The following is a 12,422-nucleotide window of genomic DNA, read 5'->3' as shown; positions in this document are numbered from 1 at the left end:
AAATAAGAGGCTCACAGATCCCTCACAAGTAAACATGTAATTAGCACGTCTCAAACACATTTAAGGTCTTAAAAGAACGCGAGTTTAAAGATCAGTTTTAGCAGAAGGTTTAACCACAACTGAGTGATCCAAAGAGTGTTTGACTTGCAGAAATACAACTAAGAAAACAGTTGAGTAAGTAAAGGTGAGGGAACTGTTAAAACATCATTTAAAAAAGGATTTGAAAATACAATAGTTTAAGTAAACAAGTATCAAAATAACGTGATCCTGGGCGGAAAGGTACCAGTAATTTAAAAGCTTAATAGAGCACGAATCAGGAAATTAGTGAGAGCATATAAATACGAAACAGGTTTCCAGATAAAGAGATTTTCAATAAAAGAGTGGACTTCAGAGAGACGGATAAAAGAGTTGGGAAAGTTAAAAGGTTGAGTAGTTTGAAACTAGTAAAACAAAATCAATCATCTTTATTATTATTGGGCCTAAAGCTTGCCTAGGCGATGTATGTATTGCCTTCTTGTCTTAAAAAAAGTGGTGAACATGCATATTGATTCCAGTTTTAAAGAGAAGACGTAGTCAAACAAACTTGTGTTGTTAAATTAAATAGCTAGTGAGGCGTTCAGCAATTGCAACCCTAAATAACATGATGTCTAATGCACATAAAGCTCCTAAAGCATGGTCTCTAAATGCGGTAGTAGTTTCATAACAGTTATTTGTTGATTACTAACTGATCACAAAGTGAGTATAACAATCTGAAAGTAAAGAGCCTAAAACAGGATATCTAGGTGTAAGATGCATGTCCTACGCATGGCTTCTATTGCACAAATTGGTAAGTAAAGCCCTATAGACATGTTTCTACCCATTAATTAAACTAAGCATGCATAATCCCTCCCAATTTTACTATAACCCCAATCAGTTGTTTACAAATTATTACAAACCATGATAGCTGAATTACATAATGAAAAAAATAAAATAAGAAGCTACTCTATAGGGAGCCTTCAACCAGGCCCAATCTTCCAACCTCACTTCTTTCGAGTTTCACAGCCTTAACCATGGTTCGGGTGCGGCAAAGCTCCCTAAGGGCCCAATGGGGGTCCTTGGCCAATACCAGCACCCAATCATTACAAAAATGTTTGAACAAGTGCAGTGTGGAATTACCAGCCTTGTACATAAAAGTTCAATGGGTACTCAAAGGTGCCCAAGGCAATGCTTACACGAAGGGGGGGGGGGGGTAGAACCTAAACTCTAGGAGTAGTGAGAGTGATAGAATTTTCTTTAAAGAAATTGAGTTGAAAAGCAGTTTTAAAAAAAAGAATGATCCATGTAGAGCCAGCTTTGAAAGAAAAACAATGGGACAGTTTTGACAAAACTCAGAACCAAAATACCTCATATAGTTCCGGGCAGTAAACACAAACAGGGAAAAAGGGGAGCAGGGTAAATAATTCACATGTAACAACACAGTTGCACCTAGATACCAAAGGAAAACATTTCAAAACTTAGACAGTCAATAGGTTTCAACCAAAGGGCTCATGATCACATGCTGAGAATGTACTGGGGCTAGGGAGTACGAGAGAACATGCATTAAGCAAACCAGTAGGCATGCTGGATTAATAGGAGGATAGTCACACAGGGGCATGCTAGTTGCAATAAGGACAGCAGAACCATAAGTAAAAGCATAGAAGAAACAAAATAAAGTGCACCATGTATAAAAGCATATTGTTTTGGATGCTACAAATCAAATAGAGGGCATACCAGTCAAGGATGAGATAGTGTAGAGCGGTAGTGTGCAGGGAAGTGAGCAGTAGTATGCAGACCAAACAATCAACAATGTATAGAGCAGTAGAATAGTGGAGCAGCCCCCAAAGATCAATCAGTCTTGGCTTTCAGCCGACTGAGTAATTAGTAATCAACAGGAAAGCGGGAGAGGATGTGTAGAAAATAAGAGAGAACACTGAGTATGCTTATGTGTGTAAGAGAGAGTTCAGAGCAATGAATGTATCAGTGTGTAATGCAAAAGACAATGGGGGTACTTATAGCTCTCAAATTAAGTGAAAATAAGGTAATACGTATAGACTGATCATAGTTATGGAAATAATACCAATTAGAATCAATTAAAAACTCGGACTCCCTTCAATTAAGGAGTCATAGTTCAAACGGGTACAAATTGTATCAAATAAGGAAAATTATTATTTGCAAGACTGGTATTTCCATAATAGGAGTAGTAAAAGTATACAGAATATTTCAAGTAAGGAAAGTATAAGGACAACATATTGTGCACACAAATTAGTTCAAAGAATCACGGATGAAATTGAAAATCACAGGGAATCAGTACTAAGCAAGGAGAGCATTTCACAAATAAGGAAATGATTCAAAATCAGTGTAAAACTTCTAAGGAAAACATATAAACATTCAGGGATTCGAAGGGATGCACACAATCAACAGAATATTTGGTAAACGATGAACAATTAGACCTATAAAACACAATAGGCATGAAAATCAGAGAACCCTAAGCAAGAAATCACAGAATCAATAGAAGGCTGGAACCCTAATAGCAAAATTAAAGCATGGAACTCGGAGAGTAACCAAAAGATCACACCAACAAGCACATAACACAAACATAAACACATAATACTCAAAAAATCAGAAGATATAGTGATTTCGAAAGGGTTCAGGAAACCCTAGTTTTAAAAGAAGAACAAAACGTTGAAAACTTGAACAATCTAAAAGATCTAGTAGAGAGTAGTGTAAAACATAAAAGAATAAGTTCAAAATCGTTTAAAAAGACGAGGTTTTTAAGAAAATTAGGGTTTCGTAATAAACTAGTGAGAGGTAAGGAACCTGGCTGTGAAACTCGTTAATAATGATGCTCGCAGCACCATCGAACCATAAACCATCCGAGAAAGGTCGGAGACAAACCAGGCAGAGCTTCCGATGACCATCTTGCATGGTGGAGGCTTCTGGAGTCTCGAAGATAATGATGCTCGTTAATAAACTAGTGAGAGGTAAGGAACCTGGCTGTGAAACTCGTTAATAATGATGCTCGCAGCACCATCGAACCATAAACCATCGGAGAAAGGTCGGAGACAAACCAGGCAGAGCTTCCGATGACCATCTTGCATGGTGGAGGCTTCTGGAGTCTCGAAGATAGAGGGAATCAACAAGACAATGTTTCACGGTGGCTTGTGGTCGAGAGAAGTGAGGCTGGAGGTGGCCGGAGAGGCGGTCGATTCATCGGAGACGAAGGAGAGAACCAGAAGGTTCTAGAGAGAAGGGAGAGCAAGAGTCAGTGTAGAGAGAGAGAGAGAGAGACCGTCTCTGAAATGAGGCGTTTGGGGGGGTTTGTTGAATTTAATTTTGGAAATAAAACCTGGGCCGTTGATCTCATTTGATTAACGACTCAGATTAGATTAAAGCTGGACCGGGTCATTAAATCGGGTATGGGTCGGGTGATTTGAGGACTGGGTCAGGGGTTTTGAGGTTGAAATTGGGGGTTCAATTTGTGGTTAAAATTGGAATGTAAAGGGGTTATAATTGAAATGAACGAGGCTAAATGTTAAGCAGCCATTTCTTCCCTTTTTATTTTAATAAAAAATAGTTAAAATAGTTTTAAAAACCAATTAAAAGCACTAAATTGAGTAATAACATATAAATATTAATTAAAAAAAACACTGGGAGCGATTTTGTAATTATAAAATACTATTAATCAGAAAATAGGCTATGATTGCAATTATAGCAATTTAGCTTTAATAATACTAAATAAATTATACAAAATATGCAAAAAATCACCTTAATTATATCTGGGTGTAAATATGGGAATAAGATAAATTATTCACCAAAAATGATAGTCTGGAAATAATTATTGAATTTTGTACTATTAAAATAGACAACAAAGTGATTTTAAAAAATCTTTAAAATAAGGAAAAATACCAAAACTCTTGGGTATGCTTATATATGCATGTACATACTATTTTGAGAATATTTTGAGTATATATAAAAATACATAGGGAAAAATTGGGTATCAACAGTAACACCAGGCACGTTTAAGAAAACTATAAGGCCAGGTTTCAGTCGCAGCATAAAAACAAAGTTTTTGCTGAAAAAGTAACTACTGGTAGAGAACCTGGTCCCTCATATAAAAAACGCATGATGCCTGCTTGGACCAGAATATCCCTCATTCACCCCTTTCCTCATTACAAGGGACCCAAACTCGTTTGGGTTCCTAAGTCTACCTCCTGATTTTCTTCTGCAGGGAACAACGAAAGGAAGTAGCCTACAATGGTACATGGATAGTGGCTGCTCAAAGCATATGACTGGAAGTACAAATGATTTCCTTTCACTTAAGGCCCTGCAAAGAGTGGGAGTGTGTCCTTTGGAAATGGCAAGAAAGGATACATCCTGAGAGTTGGAAGGATTAGGAAGTCTCTCTCACACTCAATCAAAAATGTGTACTACGTGAACGGGTTGAAGTACAACTTGCTAAGTGTTTCCCAGATTTGTGACAAGGGAAACAAGGTGGAATTTATGTCAAATATTTGCACTGTTACAAATCTAGTGACTGGTGAGGTGATGCTAGTAGCAAAAAGATACAAAAATATCTATGTTGCTGATTTTGAGTCTCTGCAAAATGGTGATCTCAGCTGTCTAAGTGCTGTTGATGATGATGCCGGACTATGGCATAGGAGGCTGGGTCATGCAAGCTTCACGTTGCTGAACAAATTGGTCAGGAAGGACCTAGTTCGTGGTCTGCCCAAGTCAAATTTCAAGGATCACAAAGTGTGCGATGCATGTGTAAAAGGCAAGCAAGTCAGATCCTCATTCAAGCCCAAAAAGGAAGTCAGCACCTCAAGGCCACTTGATCTTCTTCACATAGATCTATGTGGACCTATGAGAGTGCTAAGCAGAGGAGGAAAGAAATACATCTTTGTGATAGCTGATGACTATTCCAGATTCACGGTACCTTGTTTCTCAGAACCAAGGATGACACTTTTGAAGTGTTCGTTGCTTTTGTCAAAAAGATCCAAGTGAAGATGGGTAATAAGGTAGCCTGCATCATGTCTGATCATGGGACAGAGTTTGATAATGCCAAGTTTGATGAGTTCTGTTCAGAAAATGGTATCACTCACAATTTCTCAGCTCCAAGAACACCTCAACAAAATGGTGTTGGGGAGAGAAAAAATAGAACTCTTGAAGACATGGCAAGGACAATATTGATTGACAGTGGGATTGCAAAGAATTTCTGGGCAGAAGCTGTCAACACTGCCTTCTACTTGGTGAACAAGTGCATGCTCAGGTCCCTTCTGAAAAAAACTCCATATGAACTGCTGAATGGAAGGAAGCCCAAGATGATACATCTAAGGACTTTTGGGTGTAAATGCTTTGTTCTCAACAACGGAAAAGAAGCTCTTGAAAAATTCGATGCCAAAAGTAATGAAGGAATCTTTCTGGGATACTCATCTCAAAGAAAAGTTTACAAAGTATACAACAAAAGGACTCAATATGTTGAAGAAAGTATACATTTGATCTTCGATGAATCTCACCTCTCCTGTGAAAAGGACAGACATGTTGATCAAGATGGAGAACCCTTATCTGTTCCAGGAGAAGTCATTGACATGGCATATGGAAAAGCAGACATGATCAGTAATGTAAAAGAATCCATTGAAAATGATGCAAGTACACCTCCATCTACGTGAAAGGAACCTGGTCCCATGATCACACCAACTGAAGCTGAAAATAGAGTTGTTGAAGCAGTCCAAGGTACTTCACCAACTAACGTAAGAAGTGCCCAAGAACCGCAGTCAGACATACCTGGGTCCTCTGCCAATGAAATTCAGGTACCAAATTGGAAGCACAAAAGCTCACATCCTCTTGACAACATAATCACCCCTCTTGACTCAGGAGTTCAAACCATATCAAAAGCAAGAAACACACTTGCCTTTTGAGCCTTTCTTTCCCAAATTGAGCCCAGAAATATCAAAGAAGCGTTGAAAGATGCAGACTAGATCACAACAATACAAGAAGAGCTGCACCAATTTGAAAGAAACAAGGTATGGCACCTGGTTCCTCGACCTGCACATCGAACTATCATAGGGACCAGGTGGGCATTCAGGAACAAGCTTGATGAGTTTGGAAATACAACAAGAAACAAGGCAAGACATGTAGTTCAAGGCTACAATCAGGAAGAAGGGATTGATTATGATGAAACATTTGCTCCTGTTGCTCGAATGGAAGCCATTAGAATTCTTATTGCGTTTGCATCTCATATGGAGTTCACACTGTTCCAAATAGATGTCAAAAGTGCATTTCTAAATGGCTACCTGAAATAAGAAGTCTATGTCAAGCAGCCTCCCGGATTTGAGTGTCACGAGCATCCTGAGCATGTGTTCAAACTAGACAAGGCATTGTATGGGCTAAAACAGGCTCCCCAGGCTTGGTATGAAAGGTTGTCAAAATTCCTTCTAGAAAATGGCTTTACAAGAGGGAAATTGACAACACTCTTTTTCTGAAGAAACGAGAGAGGAACCTGCTCATTGTTCAGGTATATGTTAATGATATCATTTTTGGAGCCACATCTTACTCTCTTTGTGAAGAATTTGCAAAACTCATGAGGAGTGAATTCGAGATGAGTGTGATGGGAGAATTAAATTTCTTCTTAGGACTTCAAGAGAAGCAATCTTAGAAGGGAACATTCGTAAGTCAACAAAAGTACATCAAGGGGCTGCTGAAAAGGTTTGACATGGAAGCATCAAAAGTCATCGACACCCCTATTGCCACAGCTACCCGTCTAGACATGGATGAACCTAGTTCCCTTGTAAATCAGACCATGTATAGAGGGATCATAGGGTCACTCCTGTATCTCACTGCAAGAAGACCAGACATTGTTTTCAATGTGGGTCTTTGTGCAAGGTTTCAATCCAATCCAAAGGAATCTCATTTGAAGGTTGCCAAGAGATTATTGAGATATCTCAAAGGAACGCAGGACCTGGTTCTCTACTATCCCTCAGGTGAAAGCTTTGATCTTATTAGGTATGCTAACGCTGATTATGCAGGATATCTGGTGGACAGGAAAAACACGTCTGGAATGGCACATTTCTTGGGTTCTTGCCTAATCTCATGGGGTATAAGGAAGCACACTCAGTGGCACTCTCAACTGCAGAAGCAGAATATGTAGCAGCTGCCTCTTGTTATGCTCAACTACTGTGGATTAAGCAGCAGTTGGAAGACTTTGGAGTATCCTCAGACTGTGTGCCTCTCTTATATGATAATACAAGTGCACTCAACATGGCAAAAAATCCAGTTCAACATAAGAGGACCAAGCACATTGATGTACGTCATTATTTTCTCATAGACAATGTTGAAAAAGGGCTTATATGCATGAAATTCTGCAGCATTGAAGATCCAATTGAAGATATATTTACAAAAGCCCTGAGCAGAGAACACTTTGAGAAAAATCGCCTGGCACTGGGGTTGATAAAACCCAACTGAGAACCTGGTCCCTCAATGATTGTCTATGAAAGAAATGTTCAGGTAAAATTAGCTAAAAAGTGTTTTTTGGCAAAGTCTAACTCACCTCTATACCGTTATAGGTAGACACGCATGATGATTACAGAGCAAATAAGCAGTTGAGCCAGTGTAAGCTGGTAAAAAGGGCAAAGCTTACAGATGCAAGATTTGTCAGGAACTTGGTTCTCCTGACACAGGTTAGTATTTTCTCTGTTCTCTTATGCACAATTTTGAACGGTTAAAACAAGTGCCGCGTCATCAGTATGTCAATTCTTTTTCTTTGCATCTTTTGAACCCATCACCCATTGAAAACCGACCTAACTCCCAAACCTGCCGCCCTTTCTTAACCGGTCCCTCATCCACCATAAATACATCCATCACTGTCACAACTCCTCCCATCAAATTTCAAAACCCTCCTACTTCTTTCTCTCTTCAAACTACCAAATCCCCTCTCTTCTTCTCACCATGGCTGAAAATCAAGCAACCTCGAGTGTTCCAAGCGACACCCCCATTGAGTCCTCACATGCTGAAACACCGATATTAGACTCCTCACTCCACACTACTACTACCCAAAACCCTAGGACAGAGTCACCCCCACATTCCGTCTCCTCTCCTACCCAATCGAGTTCTGGTTCTCATATGAGTCACAAAATTTTGACTCCCAAAAGATTTGTAGCCCAGAGCTCTTCTCCTACTTCGCCGGGAAAAGGGGATGAAAAGAGTACTGCTGACAAAGAAGAAAATCAGGAAATCTTAAGTTCTCTTATGGAAGAAGGGTCAAAGGTAGATCAAATTGAGGGTTTTGAGAAAGTTGACTCAACAAAGACTGCTCCTGATCTTGTGTCCACAGGTAACGCTCCTTCCTCTCCTGAGTTTTCCATGGGTGTACAAGAGAAAGAAGCAATAGAGAATATGCCGTCCATAGCTAATGAAGGGGTTTTTGTCGAAGGAGGTGAGAATGGTTTTGAGACTCAGGGGGAAGAGTCTAAGACTGTTGGAGAGGGTAAAGAGCTTGTGCCTATTGAACCATCAGCACAGAAAGGTGCTACTTGGGAACCTGCTGGAGGACCTGATCCCCCTTCTGAGGATCCAACTCAGGTGTCCTCTCCAAAATCAGCACTCACCCTGCTCCCTCCTTATTTTGATGCTGAGCCTTTGTATATGGTGGTGCCTGAGGAAAAGTCTGTGTTTAAAGAAGAAAAAGGGGATAGCGAAGAGGATTCTGATGATTTGCAAATAGCAAGCTTGACTAGGCGTAGACCAATGGTTGCTTAAGAGTCTACTCCTAAGCGACCCACTACAAGGTTGCAAAGGAATGAGGCTCTTGAGTCTGCTCTTAAGAATAGCCAAGCTAAGTCAAGGAGAAGAAAGTTGGTAAAATATGGGAAAGCTGTAAGTAAAAAGTCAGTGCCTGTCGTGAATGTGGGTGAGGAAGAAGCCGAGGAACCTGGTTCCTTAACTAGAAAGCTCTCACAGAAGAATGGTCTCCCCAAGCCAAAAAGGGGATCTTATGTGTCAGCTGAAAATCTGAACGAGTCTGATGATTTTGTCTCTAGTAAAAATGTAGTGAAAAAAATCTGGTGATAAGTTCGTGGAAGAGTCTGGTGCTAGTGTGATGGAAGAATTAGGTGAAAAGTCTGTGAAGTCTGATGAAAAAGAGAAGAATGTTCGCAAGTCTGCTAAAAGAAGAGCTGATACTGATGAAGATTCTGGTTCCTCAAAGAGGGTTAGAGTTAGTGAACCAAGGAGTGTTGGGAATGAGAGATTGAGGAGCCAAAAGGTGCTACGGGGTCGCACATTTGCCCCTGATATCTTGGAGGAGGCTGGTATGAGACAGCTGGTTGAGATCTGTGAGTTTCAACAGTGGACACATTTGTTCACAAATGATGATTCAAAGGTGTATGAGGAGGAAGTTCAAAGTTTCTGTGTTGACTTATTCAAGGTTGAGGATGATCACATCTGTATGTTGGTGAATGGAGTTGATATGGTAATGGATTCTGCTTTGTTGGGGTCTATTCTTGGTGTGCCCGCTGAAAGGCTGTCTAGTGTTCAGGTAACCTGTGCTCAAAACTTCAGAAACACAATCTTGAAGGACATCTCAAAATTTCAGAAACGCAATCTTGAAGGACAAAGTAGTTTAGCAGGGGGAACGAGTTCAGAAGAAGGCCCTTCTTCCTGTATACCAACTGCTATTTGAGATAGTGAACAAGGTATCACTGCCTCGATCTGAGAGAAGATCTATCACCTCCCGTGCAGACCGGTTCCTTATGGGAGCGCTGGATAACTTCACTACCATCAATCTGTCTGGGATCATGATATAGCACATGAATAAAGTGGCAGACTTTAAAGATGGTAATCATGGGCTGCCGTATGAGTTCCTTCTCACCAAGGTCTTTGAGCACTTCAAGGTTCCTCTGGGACAAGCTAAAGTGGGCACCAAGAAGCAAACTTTCTCCAAAGCTACTCTTGAAGAATGTGAGTGTATTGAGAAAGTTGGAGGGGTTGGAAGCACTTCTACCATTTCTTAGTTGATCAATGCTCAAAACAGTGCTACTACTGAGATAAGGCAATTGAAAGCAAGGAATGCTATCCTTGAGACTCAGTTAATTCAGCTGCAAGAGGCACCTGGTTCTAGTAGCTCTCAAAGTGAAGAGGTTGCTCGTTTGACAAAACAGAATGCTGAGCTCAGGAAACAAGTGGAGGACCTGAAAGAGAGACTACTCAACGAGCAAATGTCAGCAAATGCTCGAATGGGTTTAGTCCTCCAAACCTTTGCCTCTGCCTCCAAGCCTTCTCCTTCCAGTGCTCCCCAAAATAATGTCCCCTCAGTGTCAAGTCTATGATCTAGTTTGTGGTCAAGTCCCTGCGTGTCAGTTTTTATGATGATGTTTGTGGTGTTTTTTTTTGTTGTTCTAAATTGTGGATGGTGGTCATAACATTGACTCTGCTCCGGTTGAAAAAAAATCCAAATTATGTTAATGCAAGCTTTTCCCTTTTTGCTGTTTATACCTTGCTTTTATGCTCTGTTTTTAGTCATGATTGTGTGCACATAAGTGGCATGAGTTAACTTAAAGCTAGACTTCTTTATTGCTTAAAATCCTGTTACTAATCTTTTTATGATGCCAAAGGGGGAAAAATAATTCAGGGGGAACAAGATAGGGAACAGAATCAGGGGGAATACAGGAAATGTTGGTTCTCTGGGGGAACTTGAATTATAAGTTTGTCATCATCAAAAAGGGGGAAATTGATAGGTTTTATGTGTATCTCTGTTATGTTTTGATGATTTAACAAACATACTGTACAGAACCAGATAAGAAACCAGATACACTTCTTCAGGACCTTAAAAGATCAATATGTCTCCAACTGGGACACAGTTCAACTTGTTAGAGTCAAAGGAACAACAGAGGGAACAGGCCGCTACCAGCTCCCGAGGTAACTGTATGAAGTCAACTCTCCAGCTGGAAAAGTTGCTACCTGCACATACTACAGTACAAGAACAGTGCGGCAGTCAACTTTATGAGGAAGGCCTTTTACCTACCTTGCTTACATCATTGTAAGTGATGTCACACATGTATTATTAACATCAAGGAAGGTAAAACAAATCACTTGAACACTTAGAGAATTCACTCAAGCACTCTCACGTGATTGATCATCAAGCAGACAATTCTCAAGTGTATCAAGAACAAAGAACAACACTGCTTCGGACTAGTTCCCCATATCAAGTTATTGTATGTTTTTAGTTGAGTTGTAACTTTGTAATAGTTCTTCAATTGTAATTCCTACTTAGCTTGTTTAGAAGCATTGCATAGGAAGTCTCCAGCTGGGACACAATTCAACTCGTTAGAGTCAAAGGAACAGCAAAGGGAACATGTTGCTACCAGCTCCCGTGGTAACTGTACGAAGTCAACTCTCTAGCTGGAAAAGTTGCTGCCTGCACACGCTCCAGTGCATGAACAGTGCAACAGTCAACTTTATGAGGAAGGCCTTTTACCTACCTTGCTTACATCATTGTAAGTGATGTCATAAATGTGTTATTAACATCAAGGAAGGTAAAACAAATCACTTGAACACTTAGAGAATTCACTCAAGCACTATCACATGATTGATCATCAAGCAGACAATTCTCAAGTGAATCAAGAACAAAAAACAACACTGCTACGGACTAGTTCCCCATATCAAGTTATTGTATGTTCTTAGTTGAGTTGTAACTTTGAAATAGTTCTTCAATTGCAATTCCTATTTAGCTTGTTTAGAAGCATTGCATAGGAAATCTTTAGTAAATCATAAACCCTTGTGTTTGTGTCTTAGCTAGAGTTAGTCAAGTTGTAAAAGTCTTTGTAATAGAGTTATTACAAAGTGGCTTGTAATAGAGTGTTACAAGTTAGTGAGGGATTAATAGGTTAATTCTATGTTGCATAGGTTGTAATCTGAAAGTTGCTCAGTAGTGAAGTTGAAATCCTACAAGGGTAGGTCGTGATTTTTAATCCCGTTGAGCTGGAAATTTTCTGCATAAAATTCCTCTTGTCATTTATTTACTGCAGTGTGCGTGATCTGTTGAACCTGATAGAGAACCTGGTTCTCTAAAGAGTTTGGTGGACTCTTAAATTCTATCATGCCCCCAAGCGTCCGAATGTGCGCCCTTAACACGCCTAACGCTCAACGCTCGTAACTCGCCCAGCAGTTCCTATGCAAATCATGTGTTGAATTCACTAATTTGCACTGTCGACTCTCAAAATTCTTTAACAAATGAATTATTAAAATTTTTATCTGTAGAACTATAAAATTTGTGAATAACTCCAATAACGAACCATAGTATTGCATATTTACTAATTAAGAACATCGTGAGGGTGAATATCATTTGAATATTTTTCTATAAATAGATAACCAAAATTTATATCTTTACTTGATATATCTTCATGTCTTAG

This window comes from Nicotiana attenuata, unplaced genomic scaffold (genome assembly GCF_001879085.1).
Source record: "Nicotiana attenuata strain UT unplaced genomic scaffold, NIATTr2, whole genome shotgun sequence".
Classification (NCBI taxonomy): Eukaryota; Viridiplantae; Streptophyta; class Magnoliopsida; order Solanales; family Solanaceae; genus Nicotiana; species Nicotiana attenuata.
This window is presented reverse-complemented; position numbering follows the sequence as displayed.